Here is a 9821-nt window from a genome sequence, read left to right as displayed (position 1 = left end):
TCTATAAGCAGCATAAGTGGTCAGTAGACAATCTGATTAGCACTGCATTGATTTTAAAACTGATTTACATAAAATGTTACTGTACTCCAAATTGGTGAATAAAAATGGATTTATTACTTTATTGTCATCGCATAGTACAGGTACACAGCATTGAAATGGAGTTTAGAATCAACCAAAAAAGGAATAATTGTGCAAATTATACATAATTAACATTATATAATATACATAAAACGCAATTATACACAATTGGTATGAAATTGGTAAGTCAGAGGACTACAAATAAGTGCCAATCATAAACTCTATGTCTATCTAAGTATGAACTGCATTATATATACTGTATATATTCTGCTCTCTTGCTTCCACTTGTTGTAATTGAAATAGAAAAACTTTACCTGGCCAACTAAACCAATTATTATCCCAGAAATAAAAGTGTTAGGTGAACACACCTGAAGTTCTTTGTTACACCCGTATATGGCAACAATAGCCTTATGAGTTTAAGTATAAAGATTATCGCAGCTCTGGATGTCAGAACATCAATGAAATATGTTCTTTTCAGAATGGCAGCTGAGATGACCACTTCCAGTGAATAAATTTTTTTCATCATACTAAGTAGCCTAATGACTTAATGCTCATTTTTGTGGTGCTCAGGAAATATAGAAAATGTCTTTGGAACGTGGAGGAACACGGTGGAAACCACTGAAGCACAGGGAAAACATGCTAACCACTAAAGTGCATGCTAATGCGCTAATCTAAGGTTCGGATTAGATGTTAGATAAAATCCAAGCAGTGGCACGTATATGGGAAAGACTAGGAGAATTTCTGCACAATTCTATGATGAAATACACAGAAAATAAGGCATGACGGTTGGTAATGGACACAGAGTGTTTGGAAAGCCTCATTTCCTCTTCACTTCATGTTGCTGTAGACTGCACTAAATAACTGGAAAAAAAATCTGAAACATACTCTATGCCAAAATTATGTAATCTTGGCTGTAGCTTTCATTTTAATATTTTTACTTTGGAATAATACTCATAGTAATTACTTGGCTCTCAAAGTGTGCACATGGAACAAAATGCTCCTCGTCACTAAAGGCTAATCTCAGTGTAAAACCTGAAACCTTCCAACAAGGAATTACACAAATTCGAAAATTACCTCGTACTCCTGAAGGCTGATTGCTAAAAATATATAACAAAAAATATATCAGATCTCAAGGTGTATAAATGACCTGCAGGTGAAGAAAAAGAAAGAGGCAGCAAAAGGAGAAGAGGATGCAGTGAACATGCTATGGAAATGAATAAAGACTTGAATATACATCAAACGATAAACGATCAGCAGGAAGGTCTTCTCTGATTGGCTAATAGGAACATTTTGTGCGTTTGATGCAATATGTTTGAAATGCAGTGCACATTTTATGGTCACACAAATACCCGGCAATTTGCAAGCAATCCTCAGAAGCTGCGATACAATGAATAATGGCAACACATGAGTTGGATAAATACTGCAAGATTCTCTTTCAAATTGTTTGGATGTGCTTCTGAGAGCAAACTGTTCCGTGATTCAGGCCAGAGGAATTCCATTCAGTGAAGAAATGCTGTTTGGGACACACACACACACACACACACACACACACACACACACACACACACACACACACACACACACACACACACACACACGCACAGGATAGGCATGTGGAAGATTTTTATATACTAAAGAATGGACACAATTGGGGAAAAATTTGAAGTGCTGATAAATATAGCACAGCAATTTCTAGCAAAATGATCCCTTTGGAAAAATTTAAAGTGGGCTGCTAAAAATAAGCTTTCAATAGGTTAATAATTACAATCCTGGTTCAGTCATATGAGGTTGGTTAAAATTACATAAAAAGGCAAAAAATATCTCCCTGAGACACATAGGAAGGAATAAGAACTGGTTATTAAGGCTTACAGCAGGTTTACATTTTGAAGTCAATTCTTGGGTTTGTATTTAGACCCCATCGTTTGCATCCATGTGACCTCGATCAAATCAGCTAAGCGCAAACAAACATCCGGAGAGTGGGATGGAGATCGTGTTTTCGTGCAGCTTACTCACATGGAACGTCTTACTTTAGGAAATCAAATAATAATGGTTAATAAACAATACAGATCATATATCAGTGTCCTGAAATGTTGATACACTGATTACACTCAACACCTGGAAGACATTACACCAAAAGCTTTCATCTGAAAATCACAGGGATTACGAAATACCAGTGTACGTGATGCTGTAATATGCAGACGTTCTCATCACTGCCCTGTTAGGATGTGAAGAAAAGGGAGTGTTTTCACTTTGCTTGTTAATTTCACCAGCACGCTGCCAGGCGTGTGTTACTGCAAAGCAGGCCACAGGTTTGAACAGGACACTAATGATTTCAAGACCACCAGCTTACATCTGGCTGCTAAAAAAAACCCTGTTTGGATTGCAAGGGTGTAACTGAATGTGTGACATAATAATGGATATGTCAAAAGACCCTTTATAGTATTAGGGGTTTGCCTTTTAAGTGGACTGCTGGTTGAATTTATTGTATTATATTATAACAACATACATTTTGAATTTGGATCATTTGAAATTTTAATACATTTATTTTTATAATCACACCACACTATTGATCAATTCTGATCAGTTGAAAAGCCTCTGAACTATATTGACTATATGAACAATAGTTTGCAGACACCTGATACTGATGTGGGATAAGGAGATCTGGGGTTCAGTCAGCGTTCCAATTCATCCCAAGTCAGAGTGTTCAATAGGGTTGAGGTCAGAGATCTATATATATATAGCTGGAACAGATCTGCGTCTGGTAGTTTAAGTGACAATAAAATGCAATACTACAGCATCCTAAATCAATTGTGTGACTCAATTTTGTGGTAATGTCCCTTACGAGGGAAATATCAAGGTCCGTGACGTCGGAGTGACGTGGGGCCGCCTTCCCGTGGGCTCACCACCTGCAGGAGGGACCGTAAGGGACGGTGCTGTGAGGATTGGGCAGCAGTCGAAGGCGGGGGCCTGCTTAGACTGCTGCCCCCGTGACCCGAATTACGGATAAGCGGGAGAGAATGAGTGAATGAATGAATTTTGTGGTAATAGTTCGGAGAAGAACCACATATGCTGGAAGCTTGCAGGCTCAGGAAAGAAGAAGTGGGAGTGATTTCTAACTGGTTTTATTGACCCTTTTTCTTTTCCTTTGCTTTTGAGCATTTAATGCACACACACAGACCATGATGTCGGCTCTGTCTGACTGTCTGACTATCTTTCTGTCTCACTCTCGATCTCTCCTGTCAGTCTGTTCCTTCAGCCCTTTAATCCTCTCTTCATTCACTGCACGAGAGTACAGACTCGTTAATACAAGTCATGTAAAGATGTGTGATTTCTACTGCCACTCTCAGGTGTCCTAATACTTTTGTCCATATAATGTAGCTGTATGATTCCCAGTGCTTGATAGGGGAAGATGTGCGCCCTCTACTGAGACTTGGATACTCTTGAAATTTCCTTTTTTTTGCATAAAGATGACTTAAAGATGGCATGTATACACGTGCATCTCAATAAATTAGTATATAATTAAAAAGTTGATTTATTTTAGTAATTTAATACAAAAATTGAAACTTGTATATTTTATAGATTTATCAAACACAGACTGATATATTTTAAGTGTTTATTTCTTTTCATCTTGATTATTTTGGCTTACAGCTAATAAAAACAAAATTCAGTATCTCAGAAAATTAGAATATTGTGAAAAAGTTGAATATTGGAGACTCGTGGTGTCACACTCTAATCAACTAATTAATTCCAAACACTTGCAAAGGTTTTTTGTGCTTTTAAATTGTGTCTCAGTCTGGTTCAGGCTACACAATCATGGGGAAAGACTGCTTACTTGACAGTTATCCAGAAGACGATCATTGACACCCTGCACATGAAGGGGAAGACACAAAAGGTCACCGCTAAAGAAGCTGCTGTTTACAGAGTGCTGTATAAAAGCACATTAATGGAAAGTTGAATGAAAGGAAATAATGTGGTAGAAAAAGGTTAAACGAAGCCCATTCAAGAATTTGGAGGAGATTCACAAAGAGTGGACTGCAGCTGGAGTCAGTGTTTTAAGAGCCTCCACACACAGACGTATCCATGAGCTACAACTGACGCATTCCTTGTGTCAAGCCACTCCTGAACCAGAGACAACGTCAGAGGTGTCTCACCTGGTCAAAGGACAAAAAGGACTGGACTATTGCTCAGTGGGCCAAAGTCGTCTTTTCAGATGAAAGGACAGAAAACTTTGCATTTCATTTGTAAATCAAGTTTCCAGAGTCTGGAAGAAGAGAGGAGAGGCACAGAATCCAAATCGCTTGAGGTCCAGTGTAAAGATTGCACAGTCAGTGGTGGTTTGGGGAGTCATGTTATCTGCTGATGTTGGACCACTCTGTTTTATCTAGTCCAAGGTCAGCACAGCCATCTACCAGGAAGTTTTAGAGCACTTCATGCTGACCAGCTTTATGTAGATGCTGATTTAATTTTCCAGCAGGATTTGGCACCTGCCCACTGCCAAAAGCACCAAAAGTTGGTTAAATGACCATGGTGTTGGTGTGCTTGACTGGCCAGCAAACTCACCACACCTGAACCCCATAGAGAATATGAGAAACCCCATAGAGATTATTGAGATGCACCTGTACATCTAATCTATCAGGCAAACTGTATATAACCGGACTACTTCATTCTAACATTAATTTAATGCTCTCTAAAGGGTGTGTACATCTGGTTTATTACTTAGAGTGTTAATTGTGTATATAGTCAGTCTGGCTCTGCTGTTTATCTGCTTAAGGAGTAAAATGACCTTGAGAAACTGAGAACCCATGCGTGAGCAGTCATTTTTAAATTACCCATGAAACACTGACATCTAGAGGACAACATGGGGAAAGCCTACAGTACAATTAGAGTGGAAAATCTGCAAGCTTCTACAGTATCTCAGAAAAGTGAATACACCCATCACATTTCAGCAACCATTTTATTGTGTTCTCTAATACTATAGTAATGAAACTTGGATATACTTAAAGTAGTCAATTTGCAGCTTGTATAGCAGTATAGATTTACTCTTCTAAAAATAACTCAACATACAGCTATTATTGTTGAAATAACTGCAACAAAAATCAGTACACCCCTTAATGAACATGTAAAAACTGTGTCTTAAGTGTCAGTATTTTGTGTGAGCACCATTGTTATCCAGCACTGCCTAAATCCTCCTGGGCATGGAATTCACCAGAGCTGCATAGGTTGTTGCTGGGACCCTTTCCATCCTACATGATGACATCACAGAGCTGCTGGATTCTAGACACATGGCACTTCTCCACCTTCGGCTTGAGGCCCACAGGTGCTCCATAGGGTTCAGGTCTGAAGACATACTTGACCACTCCATCACCTTCAGCTTTCTCAGCAAGGCAGCTGCCATCGTGGCGATGTGTTTGAGGTCTTTATTATGTTGGAAAACTGTTCAGCCCAGTTTCTAAACAGATGGCATCAAGTTATTTTTTAGAATGATACAGAACATGTTGGAATCCATGTTTCCCTCAATGAAATGCAGCAGCCCAATACCAGCAGCACTCATACAGCCCCAGACCATGATGCTGCCACCACCATGTTTGACTGTAGGCAAGAAACAATTTTCTTGGTTATCCTCACCAGAGCATCACCACACATGCTGGACACCACATGAGCCAAACAAGTTTATCTTAGTCTCATCAGACCACAGGACATGGTTCCAGTAATTGATGCTTTTGGACAGGTTGTCTTGAGGAAACTGTTTGCAGGCTTTTTTGTGAGCCAGTTTTAGAAGAGGCTTCCTTCTGGAAGACAGCCATACGATTTGACTTGTTGCAGTGTGTGCTGTATGGTCTGAGCACTGACAAGTGAACCTTCCGCTTCTGCAACCTCTAAAGCAATGCTGGCAGCACTCATGCATCTGTTTTTTAAAGCCGATCTGCACCTGGTGCACAGCACATGGACTTGACTTTTTTGATCGACCCCTCAGAGGCCTGTTCCGAGTGAAAACCCGTCTTGGAAAACCTCTGTATGACCCAGATCACTGTACTTTAACTCAGTTTCAGTGTGTTAACGATCTTCTTATAGCCTCTGCATATTTGTGGATAGCAACAATTCTAATCCTCAAATTCTCAGAGAGTCTTAGCCATGAGGTGCCATGTTGAACATCCAGTGGTCAGTATGAGAGAATTGTACTCAGAGCACCAAATCTTAACTGCTCTAATAGAAGACACACAAATTTGTATGGTCCTGTCAAGCAGACACAAACATGAACATGATGAATAGGACATGTGGGTTTGCACGGTTAAGCAACGTACAGCTGGTAACGTAGCTGGTTGTTTTTTTTAACAATAATGGATGTATGTTGTTGTTTTTTAGAGGAAAGTAAATCAGTAATGCTATACAAACTGCACATTGACTACTTTAAATACATCCAAGTTTAATTTCTATTGTATTGTCTCATGAGAAGAGATAAAATGTCTGCTAAAATGTGAGGGGTGTACTAAATTTTGAGAGATACTGTACTTCAGAATTAGATTACTGTTTTCAAAATATATTTTATTATATTTTCTGTTTACTGATGGACGCTTAAATGCAGAAATGTTCATGCCAGTAGTAGTCTTAATCCATTGTAGCAAACTGTTGATATTATATTATTATATTACAGTCCAAATCCATCCTCAAAGATCTTGAATTGCTTCTTGGATCTTCAGGATGTTCATGTGAAGAGAGAGAGAGAGAGAGAGAGAGAGAGAGAGAGAGAGAGAGAGAGAGAGAGAGAGAGAGAGAGAGAGAGAGAGAGAGAGAGAGAGAGAGAGAGAGAGAGAGATTAATAAGTATCCTTATTAAATACATGTTATAGGAACTATACATTGTGATCAGGGTCTATAGTCAATGTCTAAAGCTGACTGGCAGCAATATTGTAAATCAGGATTTTCAGGATGGAGCTAAAATATACAACGATATCTACATTAATATTCCCCAGATTTCAAGCTCTCCTGCAAGTTTTTACATTTAAGGAAGGTTTTTGGAATCCATTTTAATGAAATATATTTACTTTTCTTAACATTGTAATGCTAAAATACTTCAGCGACAACAACAGAAATCCTGCAAAACACTTATTTCAATTAATATGGTTTATACTGCTACTCATAATGATATGCGTATATGACAAAATAAATAAATTGTACAAAGCTTGTACAGTCACACTGAAATCATTTTACAAAATTCAAAAGGAGACAAATGCCTGCATAGGATTTTTTCTTTTGATTGTAAATCTAAGGCCGAGTCTGCTGAGTGAAGCTCAGTGCTTGCAAGTGGAAAACAAAACACTGCTGTTAACCTAAGCAGAATAAGAGCAGTATTGCTAACATTTGCAGGCCTTTCCTTGAGCACTAATCAAAGTCTCTATCATCCTGTGTGTAACTGGTGTTGATAATTATATCTTCACACTGTGTGTAGACGTGGAAGGATTTAATTTTGAGTGTAAAAATATGTAAAAAAAAAAAAAATCCTGTGGTAAAAACCTGTAGAATCCTGCATGGCTTTTGTAATTAAGCCCTGCTTTAGCAAACGCCCTCATATGCTTATGTAATGCTTTGGTGCTTCCTATTAATAGAAGTTTGGCTGCATCATGTTGGACAAACAACTAATACTAAATAGCAACATTGCCTTAAGGAAAAATACACCCGGAACGAAGTGCGTCCAGGATTTTTATTTCGTAATAAAATTTTTCCTGTCAGTTGCGGTGCAGTGCGATTTAGCTCTCTACTAAACCTTTACAGATTTCTGCTCTCTCGCCTTCTTATTTGTAATCTCCATTTAAACAGAGTAGCTTTCAAAGCTTCACGTATGATCCACAGAAAACTTTTAAAAAATATTACATCACAATCGTCCTCTCGTAGACGTCTAACCAGCCAAACCAAGTCTATGCTGCAGAGTCCATGATTTGTTGTAGCAAATGGATCTGTGTTGGATTTCTATTTTGGGTTAATATGATGTTTAACCTTGTTGTGATAGAAGAGTATCTGCAAGAGTGAAAGGGAAAGTTTATAGGACTGTGGTGAGACATGAGATGTTGTATGGATTAGAGACAGTGGCATTGAGTAAAAGACAGGAAGTGGAGCTGGAGGTAGCAGAGCTGAAGATGTTGAGGTTTTGGTTGGGAGTGATGAAAAATAAACAGGATTAGAAATGAGTTTATTAGCAGGACAGCGCATGTAGGACGTTTTGGAGACAAGGTGAGGGAGGCAAGATTGAGATGGTTTGGACATGTGCAGAGGAGGGACATGAGGTATATTGGTAGAAGAATGCTGAGGATGGAGCCACCAGGAAGGAGGAAAGAGGAAGACCAAGGAGGAGGTTTATGGATGTGGTGAGGGAAGACATGCAGGTAGTTGGTGTAAAAGAGGCAGATGTAGAGGACAGGGGGGGTATGGAGACGGATGATCCACTGCGGTGACCCCTAATGGGAGAAGCCGAAAGAAGAAGAAGAAGAAGAAGAAGAAGATTTTTAACCTTGTTGGGAAACGGTGAATGAGAAAAGAAGCTCTTGCTCTTGTTATTGCTTATGTTTAAGATTGTTAAAATTGTTTCTTATATTCAGTTCAACCCATTTTTTGTTTTGTATAGCGATTTTACCGCTGGACATTGTCTCTAAGCAGCTTTACAGAATTAAATAGATTAACATTATACATTTTAAATTTGTCCCTATATTATTTATACATTAAGAGTTGGCCAGTGGAGATGGTTGTAAGGAAAAACTACCTGAGATGATATTAAGAAGAATGGATGTGGTGAGGGAAGACATGCAGGTAGTTGTTCTGAAAGAGGCCGATGTAGAGGACAGGGTGGTATGGAGACGGATGATCCGCTGTGGCGACCCCTAATGAGAGCAGCCCAAAGAAGAAGAAGATATAGTGTTGTAACTGAACTACAGGACGTCAGCACTGATACAGCACCAAGCAACAAATTATGTTTATGTTTATCACACTTCATATAATTCAATATACATAATACATATTTCCACAATACAAATACATTATTTGTTCATTTTTACATTTCACTGTATTTGTATTTGGCATAAATCTGTTTGTGACCAATAAAAATTCTGAATCTTGAATCTATTTCATCTGCATGTCACTGCTCAGGGTGAAAATTAATGGCTCACAATTTTTTTTTTATTCAACCACAGAGCCCCATTTTTTCAAGTCCACTTATGCAGAAAAACAGCCTTTAATCACCTCTGACTCACTGTGAGTCAGACAGGACAATGTGCAGCTGTGACAGTTTGGCTTCTGAAACTCCTGACAAACAACTCAACCCAGGACCTAGACATGACGAGCAAAACACTCACCATGCAACCACCAGCACCACCTGCCTGCACCACAGAAAGCCTAATAACCAAAAGCCTAAATCCATTTACAACAATGTATGGCACAGCCTAGAATTATCAACATTGTAAACAATGTTTACCCTGCAGACTCCAGGGCATGAGTCACATGTTTACCAGGGGCAAATGAGCAGAGATCAACCTTTGTGCTTGTAAGTTAGAGTTGAATGCAAACGTTTGTATACCATTAGCACAAAATAAAGACAATAAGAGGCATTACTTTTATACCAACACATCTTGGTATATTTTTGATATCCCATGAACTGATTGCTTGGCAAGTTTTGTCTCACTGCCAAACATTTTCTTCTATTACAACTATTCACTGGAAAAATGTAAATGGATTTATTTAATATTAGCATGTAAATAA

This window comes from Silurus aristotelis (genome assembly GCF_946808225.1).
Source record: "Silurus aristotelis genome assembly, chromosome: 15".
NCBI lineage: Eukaryota > Metazoa > Chordata > Actinopteri > Siluriformes > Siluridae > Silurus > Silurus aristotelis.
This window is presented reverse-complemented; position numbering follows the sequence as displayed.